This window comes from Apteryx rowi, unplaced genomic scaffold (genome assembly GCF_003343035.1).
Source record: "Apteryx rowi isolate R43461 unplaced genomic scaffold, aptRow1 scaffold_276, whole genome shotgun sequence".
Lineage (NCBI taxonomy): Eukaryota > Metazoa > Chordata > Aves > Apterygiformes > Apterygidae > Apteryx > Apteryx rowi.
The window spans coordinates 1,089,590-1,105,127 of NW_020449152.1; the positions used below are offsets into that span (position 1 = coordinate 1,089,590).

Consider the following 15,538-nt stretch of genomic DNA (forward strand, 5'->3'; position numbering starts at 1 on the left):
AACAGCATTATGGGCTTGCTTTAAAGAGCCTCTTAAATGTGGATATGCCCCTTTAAAATATAATTGATGGAGTTGTTTAGAGTGCATGAAAAATGCTGGATTGCTAGCCCAAAGGATGGAGCATTGTCTGTTGAGTGGGTGCAATATGAGCAGCAGTAGTGGGAGCTTCTTATGGTGTCTGACCAGCACGCTTCAATCTCAGCTTGTGACAGGATACCTTGCTGAAATCTGAGGTTGGCATGATCCTTGTATCCATCCAGTCTTTGACTATGTATCAAAATTGCTGCAAACAGTCCGATGACTTTTGTGATATGGACTCCTCCTTGCTGGGAAGCAAGAAAATACAACTGAATTCACTCCAGATCACAACTGCTTTTGCCTTTGTGATGGAAGTTTTATCGTTTAAAAACATCAGGTGCCTGAATACAAGAGAGTTCGAGCCAGGAAAGTCAGAGATCAGAGCCTGATCTCATAAACCTACATATACAGCACATGTATTGTTGTCTGCTTCTGACTATTGCTTGAATTATGTGCCTTGCTAAGGATCTGAACACAGCTATTTTTTAACAGTCTCTATGAAATTAATCTCTCGCAGATGTTGGCTTGAGGCTGACAGCACCCTGCATTTCAAGCTTAAAGTACTAATAAAATTCTTAAGCCCACTTTCCATTTGGATGTGAGGATGCCCTCCAGTTTGACATGAACCAACTCTTTGATTCATCTTTTGTTGAGTGGTGAGAGTGGGGCTAGTTTTGCTCTCAGGGCTCTAGACAGAATAGTATTTCATGAAGTAGCCCAATAACCCATTCTCTTGGTAGACCAAGAGAAATAATTCACCTAGGAGTTTTTGACATCTCCCTTCCTTGGCAGCTTGGGGCCTGTCACGTTACACATTTAGACAGAATTCAGGCTTCTTGGTGGCTCGGCAAAGGGATCGTGTTGTGACGTGAGCATGGAACGACCAAGAGAGGATTATTCTGCTTATGTGCGATAGGATGAGAAACAATTTTTGTATTATTGAGTGTCAACTGCAAGAAAAGCAGCTTTAGCTGAAGAGTGGTGGTATTACTGAAAGCTGGTGAAGGGATACACGAAGGGATACACGGTTTAGTTTTCAAGGCTTTTATTGGTTTTGTCCTCTGCTGTTTTAGCATCCGCTGCCTGTTTTGAACAGGAATGTTCTGCAAGAGCAGTGATGCCTTACCTGTCCTTTTGCCTCAGGAATACACATTATGCCCCGGTAGCTAGTGTCTCCAGAAAACAGTAATAACTTCTTACAAAGTCTACCAGAAGCCAGTTGCCTCAACTTTAAACATTTTTATTGGTCCCTGAGATGTCTTATAGGTATGAATACTGTCCTTTCTGCTCCAGATCATGCAGAGTGTGCAGTAATTCGAATAAAATGGTAAGAGAATATTTTTTTTTTACTCTGACCCTTTGTTTTCCTCTTTTGCAGTACAGGTGTGACAGTGGTGGAGGAACACATTTACAGGTCTGTGGGGCTTCTGGAAAAAAAACAATCCCTCCCAGGGGCGTTCACAAAGTGAATCATTAGCCTGACTGTAACAATAAATACCACCACAGGAACATGCAAGGATTTATCCAAAGGTCACATTCACCCAGAACATTTCTCTGCTGAAAGAAGCTTGCAGCTGTGTTAAGATTAAAGAGTGTCAGAGAACCATAGTGTGTGTGATTTTTTCACTCTGAATAAAATATGAGCTGTTTGTCTAACAGCCCCAGCCCCAGGGATGCTAGTGTCAGACTGCCTTGGGGCTGTCATATGTATTTCCAGTGGGTTTTTAGCATTCAGGAATAATCTTCTCTTTGATGCATTCATCTGACACATCCTAAGCTCCTGCAATACCTAGGAGGAGATCTTCCTCTTGCTATTATGAGAACTTTGATAGCCACTCTTAGAAAAGGGAAGCCCACTGGGAACTGCTCAGACAAATGACTGAGGTCAAAGTCATATCCCAAAAGTGGGAGTAGCCCAAATGAATCATTCACTTTCTCACTTGAACGTGCTTGACACAGTGGACCAGAATGAGATGTGATAAGCATTTTATTTGCAGCAGCAGGCAGCTGCATGGGTGAATAATCAAAGCCTGGCCTCAGTGAAAACCCTTGTGTGATTTTTTTGTGCATGCCTGTAAGGGCACAGTCATGTAGGTCAGTGTCAGGATAGAAATATTTCTATGGCTAATCTGTTAACCTGCTTCTCCTTTCACTAACAGTATTTCAAAAACAGGAATAGTTCATGGAGTGTCATGACTTTTAATACTGAATTAAATGGAGAAGCAAGAGCTATGCCTAGTGGCACTGGGCATGCTGTAGCCAATGCTTACATGGCATTTCCTGGTTTCTGTCTAGCAGATAGCACAGGTTTTATCCTTCCCTACCATTAGCAGGCCTGGACCTATGAGCTCAGGCAAGAGGCCTCATGCTTTCAGGACCGCAGGCTAATGCTCTCAGCTGTGACAGCCCGCAATAGGGGCCATGTAAAAATAATGTGGTGGTAGAAGGGTACCTGCAGTGTTGCTGAACAGAATGTTCCTTGAGGAATGATTGTGGCTATTTTTACATCTGTGGACAGTAAACAGATGAATCCCTGACATTTGCTTTGTAGGAAACACCAGGGAAAAGCCATGAGAGTTTAAAATAATTTTAACTGCCCTTTGTCACTTCCTACCTGTAAGTCATTTAATTCTGTTATCAGAGGACTCCGCACTGGAGATGCACGTGTGGCAGGGGCGAGGGAGAGAAGTTCAGCTGGTGTCACCTCCTCGATTTCCACTGTGAGTTGATTTATCTCAGAATACTCGGTGTTATGTTTTTGCTCTGTATTTTAGAGAAGTTTCAGTTGATCACCTAGTGAGAAATGTAGTGCCTGGTAGGGTCCACAACAAATTTTAGGCAGATGTTTTGAAGGCCCAGCAAGAACTCTTTAGCAGCCAGTTAACAGATTATGTATTTACCCTCAGTGGGAGTAGAAGTGACCTTCAAACTGACATCTTGCTCAGCAGTGTAGCTGTGCTGTTTTTTTGGATCAGATCTGAACCTGCTTTCTATCCTTACAGTTCCACACAGCTCTTTGTACAAGGGTTTGATCTGGATAGTCACATAAATGATTGCAGGTTGTTATAAGAGGTGCATTTTCATATGGGATACTAGCCTTCAAATATGGAAAGCTGCCATTAAACACAGCATGAGCAGAGAAGAAAACACCTTGGGCTGAACTAGTGTCATGTTTCTATTTTACTTCCAAAAAACCTAAGTCCATATCCAAATTGCACAAGACAAAATAGCTTAAATCTGTTGTCTTAGCTTGTGCTGAGCTCCTAGAGGACCTTAGTCAAAGCAGAGCACACAGCTTTTGGCAGAAAAAAGTTTTGGGTTTTTTTCATTTAATACAAAGTTGATTCAGTCCTTGTGAGGGAGAACAGTAACCACTTTAATGTAATAGTATCTCTCTGCATTATTATGACACTAAATAGAGAACTCTGCAAGCAGTGCTATGGTATACCCATCCGTAGCCCAATTAGAGACAGGAGAAGACAGAAACCCCATTGCAAAGAAGTAGTCCCTTTTCCTCAGACTGCCAAAGGCTTTCATTTTGAATCTTCAAAGCTTTTTACTAGGCATCACATTTTTTGATGAGGCCTTCATGAGGCAGCTGGTGTTTTGGAGCTGGACACGTGGGGAGTCTGAAGCCTGGTCCCAGCTCTGTTACGTATCACACACGAACTAGGCCAGGGACACCTCAGTCAAAGTCTTCAAATGTGAGTATTGCAAAATAAAGTCTCCAAATTCAGAGTGACTCTAAATGGTTGTCAGGTGTTATTGTGGAGTCTGTCCAGCTCCCCCTGCCTTCTGGTGGAGGTGGGTTGATCAGCTCTGCAGAAAGTGGGCAGCCATTTAAACAACTTCCATGCCATCAGTGTGGAGTTTTGCAGATGCACTCACTCACTGGACCCAAGGCTCAAAATATGACCCTGAACCACCAGGCAAAAACTACTTCAAAATTTATTTTGGATCTCTTTTATACATCCGCCCTTCTTCTCTGTCTCCCTCTGATACTCCAGTTCTATTGATGCATGCATACAAAAGAAAAACCATAACAAAATCACTCTTTAGAAAGAGATTTTGAAGCAGTGACCTTGTTCTGAACTTTACATCATGGTTTCCGTTGGCTGTCATGCTTGGAGCAGTTTGAAATTTCCTGGCGGCTTATCCACTGGCTCAGCGCTGGGGCTTGCACTTAGTCTTTGTTGCCCATTTAGTGGGCAGAGAGGAGAAATGTGCTTGTGGAGGTGCTTGCTGTGCTGGGGTTAGCTCTCCAGTGAACCTGACAGCTTTAATAATGTCATTATTCTCTGTTGAGCTTACGACAGCATTGCTGGGGAGTATGTTTTAAGGAAGGGAAGTTGGAGATGCAGGTTGTCGAGGTTAGATTTGGCATCTTGCTCAGTTTGATTACTGCAGCATTGAGGTTAGCACCAGATTTCAGAGTCTCTGTGAGCTGGGGAGAGAGTCCAGTGCTGAGAAAAACAGCTGGATGCGTGATCTGCAACTCACAAGTGGCAGATATTTGCCACTTATCTGATCACTGGTGTCTGTGTTTTCTGACTTGCATGCTGTGTGATCCTGTGATAGCTGGAAACAGCAACAAAAATGGATTTAGAATGAAATTCTAAATCAGTTCAGTTCTACCATGTGGTCTTTTAGAGTGCCGTGGGTTTTCCTACGTAGGTTTCTGGGAAAAGGACTGCTTGAGGAGCCAAAGGTGTTTGCTTAATGTGGTAAGAATTTGCACTCCAATCAGAGTAGAAAGCGCCTGAAAGTTCCCTGGAAATCAGACAGTGACTGACAAGGCATTTGCCTTGTGGTAAATGGTGTATCTAAGTGGAGGAATTTATTTTGATTGTTGCTAGGTAAATGGATGTTCAGCATAGGGCACTGTCCCTTCATGGCGCAGTGTGTGGGCCGAGAGCTGGGACCACATATTTCCGGTTGTTCCTGGCTCCAGGGAGTGAAAGGAGTGCTTTCCCATCGTGCTCTCCGTGCAAGCCCGTGGCCTGGCAATTTGTAAAGCTCTCCTCCTCTCTCCATCAGCTCAGGGGCAATCCTTAATGGCACAGTTTTCATCTATCTCACTGCAGGTGGGATTATTTGCTTGAGACCACCTCAGGAAATTGTATGTGCAGGTTCACATGCCTGCTCAGGATTAGTAAAGTGTGTTTTAAACCTATGCTAGAGTGCTGTGCAACTGCATGCAGTGAATCATAGGCCCTGTGACTTTTGCTGCATAGAACAATACAACTACTTCTTTTGAAATAGCGATATTTATAAATCACAGTAATAATATTTATAAATAATAATAACAATAAAGTAAAGAAGAATTGCTCCTAGCCAAGTTCTTATTTTCAGCCTTTAACCTCCCATTTCCCTATTTGGTTCATGAATGGAAAAACATCTCTAGGTCTCTTTATTGCACAGAAAACAGGAAAATGAAAATACGTGCTGGGATTGTCATCATGACTGATGGTGTCTACTCAGTTTAACAGATTTTTATGAAGTTACTGGAAAACTGCTGCCTTTTTATTTCAGATTAGAATATGGGGCAGCGCTTGTTTCTTCTGTTGTCAAGACAAACTCTCCATTTTGAATATTACCCCTCGTGATCCCATTTTTTGACCTGGATAGCTCAGGCCTGATTAATCTAAAATGACGTGGCCAGGACCTTGGGCCAGGAGAGAATACATCTAGAAAATCTGGTATATACTGGACAAGTAATATGAGAAATGTTATAATAGTGATGAGGCAGGGACATCTTTCGCTTCTGCGTATATTCCCTGCTGCTTTTTGGAACTTGCATTCAAAAGACAACTGTGCTCTACACGTGCCCTTGCTGAGGATTGTGATCCGACGCGTTTGGGAAAGCCAGATAGCACATGTCTGCGGTGCTCTAGGCAGCATCAGAGGAACCCTTAGGAAGCATGTGTATCCCAGAAACATGCTTTATATATCACTCTGCGGTCACAGGGTGTGATCTGTACATTTTGTTCATCCTCAGAAAGGCACTGGAAGTAAAAATAAAAAAATAAGAGAGAGGATCTGTCTACCACGCAGAGAGGGTCTGAGGTGTAGGCTTTATAGTGATGAAGTGCCTTGTGAAGCAGAGCGATGGGGAGGAAGGAAAGTGGGGTCAGAGCCAACTCTGCCATTTTCTCCCCCCTGAAGAAATGACTTGCACATTAGGTGGGAAAAAATCACTTCACCACATTGTCCCCATCTTCCCATGCCTCCGCATAGCAATGCCCTAAGGGTAAAGTAGGGCTTCCTTGGTCAGATCTGCCCATTGCCTTGAGCTTAGAAAGAATGAAATTAAGACTTGGCGTCATTTCTCTCTTCCATCCCCACACATGTAAGGTCTGACCATCAATGCAAATAATTTTACAACTGGCTCTGTTTTGAATCGAGCCTGGGGCTGAAAGCTGTTTCCATTCAGTGAGCAGTATGCAAGTTACGTTAAATGAGATGGTGACTTCCATCTTTTATTAGACATTTACGTAAATAATTAGCAGCTCACCAAACAGTGTCCTCAGCAGAAGCTATGTAAAGATGCTGCAGTCTTTCCTCACCTCTACAGCAGGACAATTCTCAGTACTCTATGGCAAATATGTTGCTTTGCTACATTTCTTATTAGACAGGAGATTTCAGTTCCAGGGCTTTTATCCTGACAGTGTTTCATAAATACTCTATTTAGGATTTTTTATAAGTTAAAAAACATACAAACTGCACAAGCCTAGCAGGAGACATACAGGAAAAGATGGCATTTCAAGCTCCTTTGACTTAAAAAAATAATTTATTCGCACATGAGTGCAGTTATGCTTTGGGGCTCTAAATATTTTTTACAGTTTCTTGACTTGTGCCATACATTCACTTTCAAGGCTTCAAATTGCCCATGTACTTGAGTATGAAATTAAGTATGAAAACAGACCACAGGAAAATGAAACGCTTCTGGAGCTCATCTGATTGGCATAAAAAGCACCGAGTGGGTTTGGTGCGTGTTACCCTCGCAGAGTTCATGGGGCAAAACACAGAGATGTGTTAGTGGGTGGAATGGAAAGAGTAGGGAGAAGAGCACTTTGTGCTTAGGCACAAGTGCCCAGGCACTTTCTGAGCCTGGGTTTTAAGGTATAAGGAAGGAGGCTTTGTTTCCAGTACTGCCTTGAGGATTTCCCCTGCCTCCTCCTGGCTCCCACAATTTATTCCTGGCCTCACTTTCCATAACCTGCCCCTTTGCTGCGCCCTCCCTGCAGAACAGGATCAGGGAGCTGATCTGGCTCAAATGCAGTCCTGACAAAAGGAGAAGCGACGAGGGTTGTAACTGAGGCCATTTCTTTGACCTGCTTCCCAGGCTCTGTGTGCAAACCAAGGGGGTGGCCAGGAGGCAGGAAGGAGCAGGAAGGGAGCAGGGATGCCTTAACCCAGTATTGCCACAGAAATTGTCAAGTCAGGGCCTGAGGCTGGTTAGCTCAGAAACCATGGAGGCTCCTGACGAGTCTCCCAAGCCCACTGGCTGCAGAGCTGGAAGAGGCTTTGACTCCAGTTCTTTGGTGCTGCTGGTCCAGGCTCCTTTGCAGTGGGGCAGCAAGGGACTGAGCCCGGACACGTGGTCAGGCAGGCTCATGGGCTCAAGCATCCCCACAGCAGAGGCTTAGCCTTTCTCTCCTTTGTAGCTCTTCTTGTTCTTCTTGCTCCTGTATTTCAGCTCTACCCCCTCGTACAAAGTGGAAGTTAGGAAAATACATAGTTTTCATGGGACTTCTGAAGACAGGTGCAAGCTCTGTGAAGGACTAGATGTAGGAGAGTTAGGGGGAATAATCTTGTAAATTATCACTGGTGAGACTATGAATGTATGTGATATTATTCCACTGCGGAAAACAAATATATTATTGCAGAGCCAGATTTTGGGCTAAGAAGGCTGGGTAGAGTTCTCTGCCTGGAACTCTCTGTGACTCTCAGCTCTTTCTAGTGAAACTGGACTGATTTATGGTTGTGTCTGGAAACTAGAAGTGGTTCAACATGTATCCAGATCCAGAGGCAAATGTCCTTAAAACTGAGTGTTCCATTGTGCGTATGTGCAGATATGCTTATGGGGAATGGAGAATGAGTTTAGTTTGTTACTAAATTGGAACAGATGTAGGATCTGGAATTGAAGATTTTGGTTCTTCTTGTCTTGTGGAAACAATGCAGTGCTATCATTTCAACTTGCAAGTTAGAACTTGTGCACAGCTTAGGTTTCAGCTTTGTTACCTTCCGAGTTTGGAGTTTTATCAGAATGGAAACACAAAATATCATTGACATGTTATGATCTCAGAAAATCAAAATTGAAGTAGATGTTGGTATTAATACTGCTATGGACAGGAACCTTTCAAAGTCCCTAGCACTTTCTGAATCAGTCAGACAGTGTGGGCAGGTCATGATCATACAACAAAAAGTGGGTGAGCTGCTTATCCTGTGTGCAAGATCTGAAATGGGTATCTTTTCATTTTTAATAGTTACCTTCCTGTTCACCGATTTGAAGTTTGGCTAAGGAAAGTCAAACACGAAACAAAGATACAGGAAAATTCCCCAGCATACAAGAGAAAAACTAATGAACATGCGTACTGAAAAGGAACATTTTATTCTCCCCGAGTAATTCATGCCATTTTATGGCTTATTTAAAATGAAGCAGTCAGTCCTGGCTGGATAGTGAGTAACTTGGCACATGTACTAAGTTGCATCCATGGAGAAAAGAAACAGCTCTTTTTGGAGGAAAGTCAGTATTGTGAATATGAGAGAACTTTTTCAGAGCTGGTCATATAGGATGAAGTGTCAAAAGCAATTGTTAATGGCCAACTTCACCAGGCATTACAGGCAAAAAGAATTTTACCTTGGGCTTCAACAGGAACAGGTTATAACAACACCAAGTGTTTCTAGAAAATCTTAGTGATGAAAGAGCCTTCTTTGCTCAAGTCAACAAGTACCATCCTCTAAACAACTTTTCTAGAAGAGGGAGAAGTTGACCTGAGGTTAACCACCACATGCTCAGCTGGGACCAGCTCAGAGATGGTCGATGTAGAAATGTTTAAAATATACCCCTTAGCTGAAGCTAGAGCTATTTGTTTAATAGCCAAATACCCTTACCAATTTCTTTAAAATTCCGTTAGCCATCTCCAAATCCTAGCTACTCTTTTATTTAATCATAATATCAAAATGCCCTTACTCATCGGTTAAGATCCTAGGGTGCTAGTGTCAGACACAGATCAAAATCTCATAGCTGCCCTCAAAATGTTTAAGTTTTAAAGATGTATAAATGTAACATTGTTTGCTTAACTTTGAAGTGTGCAGAATGGTTTCTCCCATGTAGTATTATACATTATTCTGCCAGTACTCTGCTTCATTTGATAGAGAACCAGCATGCCTCACTGCTGTAGCCTGTTTTGTGCACTGACTTTTCCAGTGGACTGAAAAGTGGGTGTATTAAGAAGCACAGCGGAGAAATCATAATGGGGTGATCTTCATAATCTTTCAAGTGTCATCTTCTCCATCCTTTCTCCTTGCTGTCACCTTGAGAAATGCACAATCAGATCTCACGAACTCAGTCAACTCAGGCCAGAATATTGCTTACATGGAGAACCCTCTGGAACCAAACATGCATACAGGAAGAAGTTTGTTTTAGGACTTACTAGATGGCATGCTTCCTTGGAAGTCAGTGCCTTCCAGTAGTATAATCATCAGGATGCCTTATAAAAATGGATCTGAAGGAGTACAAAGGAAAGCTATTTGCAGTGCACAGCAATACATTTTATTGGGTGTACACCACCAGGAGAGGTATGTTCTGTACTGCTGAGCACATCTGTAGACACCCCTACAAATATATACACAAGAAAGTGCTGTCTTCCCAATAAGAAATAAAGACCAAAGGATAACAGCATGTGGGCATAAAAATTAATGTGACATTTTGCATAAAAACAAAAGGGGGCTTGATACTCTGTTTTTCAAAGTTTCAGTTCTAAACATTTAATTCTGACCACCTCAAGCCTTCCTGCACTTCAACTTAACTACAGCCTTTTGGTCACTTCCTGTCATGAAAATTGTTGCACAACATTTCTATGAGATGATAAACAGGTGTTACTTTTCATTCTGGCAGCAATGGCATTTTGGTGCGGGATGAAATAATCCTACCATTAAATAAGAAGCTCACAGTGGTGTTGTGAAGCTTAATTTGTTTGGAAAATGCTTTGCAGTATTCAGATGAAAGGCACTCTGGGTATTCAAAGTATTATTACTGCACAGCTGGTGGTCTACATGCTGCAGATGTTTCTTCCATGCTGTTGCATGGTTACTTAAGTGGCTTCTTAGTGCAGATGTTCACAAGTGAGCATGCACAACCTCCTCCATCTATGGTTTTTTGACACAAATTTTACTGCTTCTGCACTTTTGATCTTGAAAAGAATATTCCTCTGCTGGTGAGGCTGTTTTTTTCTTTTTTCAAGGCTAGTAGGTGCTATGTGAGTGTGTGACTACGACCATGTTGGTTCAGCCCCCATTGCAAATGACAGCATCTGCAGATATTTAATGTGGGCCTTTCTCTTTAGCCTCCATTTCCTTCTGTGGCTTTTACTCATTCCCACAGTGTTTGACTCTGGGGTCTCAGCCTCTTCTGTTAATATTCCATCATCATCACTCTCTTCATGCAGACATGATGATTCCCTTTGTACTCTCAGCCCAGATGGGATCAAGAACTTTTTTGCCTCTTGATTCTTCTTTCTATGGCTGCTGCTACTGTTACATAAAGGGATCCCTACAAACTGTTGGGCTTGACGTTGGCAATAATATGATCTCTCTAAGAAGATTTCAAGATAGAACAAAATTCTAAAATGCAGGTATGATGGTGCTCTCTCCTTGCAAGTGGAGAGAGGTAAGGTCTGACAACAGCTGACATCAATGTGAAGTGTTCTGAACATGCACAAATCTCCATGGATGTGCTATATGATTTCATCAACCTATTTGGCTATGGAACCACAGTTAAAATTTATGATCCTCTTGCTGTGCTATAATTGCAGCAAATGGCAAAATATCAAAAAATATCAATCTTGCAGTACAAGAAGAGCAACTGAGTAAGACTTTTACCTAACCTGAAGAGCAGCACAACCTATTACATTACTGATCCTAGGAGTAGTGAAGGAGCAAATATGTACACACATGCACATACAAACAGAGAAAAAGAAAAGTACAACAGAACTGTACTGGTTCTGGTTAGTGTAGATCTTATTTACAAGATTCACATGGAAGATGTAGAAGGATTGGATATAATATACTGGCCTGTTTTTTCTAAAGTATTTTGAAGAATAGATGTCTCGAGAACATGTTCAAGAGCCAGCATCTTGCAACTCCCAGGAATGAATCCTGGCCACATATCTCTGGGAGAGATTGTGAGAAAACAGAGGCTCAAAGTTTACTGTATGCAGCCAAATAACTTCAGAGAGCAAGCAGAAACCACATCACTGTCTGTAGCACTTTCTGCAGAATTCATCATGAATTAAAGTGGAAGGCTCAGCCTTTACCCAGGAAAGTTAGATCTGAAGGTGAGACACCTTGAGAAGGCAAGACCCTGGCTACACTAGGAGATAAAAATGTATCTTTTCAAACATGAGCGCAAATTCAATACCGTCTGCAGTTACATCTTATGTCCAGATATCTAAACTCAAGGGTACAAAAGCAAAAGTGCTGGAGATTCATTTCTTCTTATTTGTTACTTCAAGATGGCAACTTTTATACCTTTCTGCTACATGGTCTTGTGCTTAGGTCATCACACAGGTTGATTTATTTGGAGTGCATTGACACCATGTCCAAAGAATTGCATCTTAAAGACTTGGTCATTTCCCCTGACTTTTAAGTGTGTAACAGTTTGCTGGTGCTCATGAAATCTAAAATGGCATCCTTAGAGACCATAGCTACTTTTATACACAAAACAGATACGGCATAAGCAGATATATGCAAGTTTCTTTATAATCCTGTGATCCTACTAAAGTGCCTCATCCTTTCTCTGGGCTCATCTTGGTAGGCATAGTATTCATTCTGCCTCACTGATGTTTGTGAACTATAGGAATTGCCATAGATAACATGTAACAGGATTTCCCCACTTTATCTCCTCAACATTACCTGGTCCAAGGGGACAGATTTATGGTACTGCCTCTTGTCCAGATCCCCATCTCTTTTTTCCCCTGGGCTGTTGGTATTGCAGCTATTCCTCTTCCTTTAGCACAGCTATTCCTAATATTCATACAGCCTGCATCTCTGAAGAGGGGGGGAGGAGGAGGAGGAGGGAGAGAGGGAAGAAAGGAAGAGTTTCTGGCACTCTTTCTTTACTCAGTTCATCTCCCCTGATCCATGACCAATACTTTCTCCTGTCTTCTGACATATTGCTTTGCTTGTTCTGGTTAGGTATCTCAGCCGAAATCTAGTCATCACATGGGTAACATTTGGATGCATACCATCTTGTGTCAGCCTTATTCATTATGATGTGATCATTTTTGATTTACTTATTGCATGGTAATAAAAGTTTTCTTTGCACATGATAAAAATCGCGTTAAGTTACTGGCCCCAAAATAGTGGCTGAAAATCAATCAGGAGGGGCTTTTACTCCTGCCACTTGAGATTGAAATGTTTCGTACAGTAGCTCTTCTAGGAATAAGCTGGGCTTCCTTACTAATGTAATAAAAGGCAGACCATCCTGAGGGGATGAGGGAGTTGCATTCCAAGACTTGCACTGCAAGCAACCAAAGTTTAGTGGAAAACCTTGAAAAGATTCTATTAAAAAACAATTTTCCTTCTATATATCATACACTCTATTTTATGCTTTCCCTGCTCCCTCCTTTTTTCCTTACTGGCATGAAAACAGGATCTTTGTTTTGACAGAGATAATCCGCTCATGTTTTCATATGGGCCCTCAGGCTCCCCGACTGTGGAAAGATCCAGGGGAGCAGAAAAACTACTGAGTTGATGCCACGTGCTCACCTCAAAGGGAAGAAATCTGTGGCCTCCCAGAGGTATGGACTATAAACATTGTGGTTCCTGAGGACCCATGGAGAACATACATAAACTATGAATCCTGTGTAACCTCCAGCAACAGCTTTTCCTTCCGTATTGCCTTCTGGGATTTCCCTCTCCTGTCAAGCTGGGCTTCTTTAGGAGACATGCTGTATTGGCTGCTTCATTGCAGCCGGGCCACTTCCCTGTTTCCAAAGACTGGAAGGCACACTACATGCTGACAATTTCTTCCCTCAAACTTGACTGGTAAGTAAGCTTTAAAGTGGCTTGCAACCACTGCCAAGTCTGACAGCAAGCTTCGTAACAACCAGTACAGCTCCAAGATCTCTCTGTTGCTCCCATGGGGAGGCCAGGGAAGATTTTATGGAGTGAGAAGTGATGGAGAAAGAACGAATTGCTTTATGATTCCATCAGGCAGCACGCTCAAGGTGAGTGACCCTGGGCACAGATCTGCTTGGCAGTGTCTCTCCCTGGCCAACAAAAAGAAGTTGAGTCAAATTCATATGTTTAGTACTTTATATAATGGACAAAATCCAAGATATGTCTTAGCATCTTGCACTCTGCCTTTGTCACTGAGCATCACCCACAGATGAACAAGAAAATAACTCAGGATTGTGGAGTTAATGAGGTTGTGATTCTTTTGTGATAGGAAGGGATTGCTGATGTTCATTTGGCCAGCATTTCTCTTTAAAGACTGTTGATTCATATCAGAGCTCTCTGTTTAGCCCTGTAAATGACCATGCCCAAACCAGCATACTGAAAGGTAAATTTGTCATGAAGGAGAGCAAACCTTGGCTGTCTCCTCCTGTCATATCATTCCACCTCACCCAGAATTAGATAATTCTGACTTTATGACATTCATGTGAGTTCCTGTGGCTCCCAGGCAAGGCTGATATGTCGTGGAGTCACTATGTCTGGTACAGGAAATTTTAAATCATGACATTTTAATTCAGGAAACTTGAATTTAATGTATAGTTGTGTCCTGAATGAAAGTGTCTGTATCCTTCAAAGCCTTGCTGTACAGAGCTCCCAAAAGTGCTGATGATAGTTCTGAATCTTGGCTCCTGTGTTGTCAGTAGGAAAACTCCCATTTATTGCAGTGGAGCCCGAGTTTCATCCTCTGTATTTTCTGGCTCTGTTCTGGTGTTTTGTGATTGTGATCTTTCATCCAAGAAGTTTAAAGAACAGTGGTAATACAGAGTGCCTCTTATCCTAAGCTTTCTATATATGAAGTAGCAGGCTAATTCAAACTGACCCTACATCAGACACCAGAAACCAAGTCTCTACCTCTTGGCTGAGTGTCGGATCACTATCCAACTGTTGTGCTCATTCTGTGTCTGTCCCTCTTTGGTCCAATGAATTTTGAGCAGGACCATAGCAGCACTGCCGCTGCTCATGACAGTGGCAGGCATAACCCAGTCATGTCTGGCTGAGCCCCTCAGGATGTGTTGGCAGAGGGACACCACCGCTGGGATCCCAGTCAGGCTCATGCCCACCAATTCTCATGCAGTCTTGGGAACATGCAGAGGTGGAACCAGAGATGCCTGAGGAAACATAAAGGCAGAAAGTCTCCAGCTTGAAGAAAGTCAGCCTCACCAGGGTCAGGACAACTAAGCCAGGACTGCAGTTTTGGATTCAGGTGCCTGAACTCTGCCTAAAGCATGCTTTATGTGCCTACATCTTTCCAAGGGTCTGGGCCAAGACCATGCAGGAAGCCGTAAACCCAAGGATAGAGTGTTTTTTGAATGTTACAGTACAGGTAAGCTGGCTTTTATGGCCCCTATTTCAAGTCCTATTTTTTTTCCAGTTATCTTTGAGAAAGAACAAACAGTGAAACCTTTGTGATGAAATAGACTGTGAGCATGTGACAGGCTGGAAGTGTGACATGCTTACTGTGAGCTGGACTTTGGTGAAATAAGCCTTTGGCTCTTGCTTTGTAAAGGGTGCAAGATGAAGAGAACTGTTTTCTAAGTAGTGTTCTCCTATCTACTCCTTTCCTTGCTCTCTCTTTCATTTTCCATCTGGAGCCAGCAACTTTTTAAATGCTCTGCAGCCACCTAGAGGAAAAGTATGCTTGATTGTAGTTGATTTTATATGGGTTAAGCCAGAGAATGGGCTCTGCAAAGTTTAAGAATGTGAGATTCTCAACTAGCCAGCCTGTTTATTATTGTATCACAAGACCTTCTTGGAAATTTATACAGTGAATCATCATTAAAAGCTAAAGATAACTTCAGTTTATGTTTACACTTTGGAAATATTTCCTGCTTCATGTTCTCATTGTGCTTGTTATTGAATATGACATTTTTGTGACAGATAGCATAGCAGGGCTGCAATATGTATGCATAATATGTAGGCAGGGAGAAGGAGATGATCTGTTTTGAATTTTTATGTTAGGAGATTTAAAGCTTACATTATTTTATATGGCTATCTCATG

At 42.3% G+C, this 15,538-nt stretch overlaps 1 protein-coding gene across 1 annotated transcript in view; it reads left to right on the forward strand.

Moving 5' to 3' along the window:
* BMPER (BMP binding endothelial regulator) overlaps positions 1–15,538 on the forward strand; it is a 155,560-nt gene that overhangs the window by 122,324 nt on the left and 17,698 nt on the right. The window lies entirely within an intron of this gene.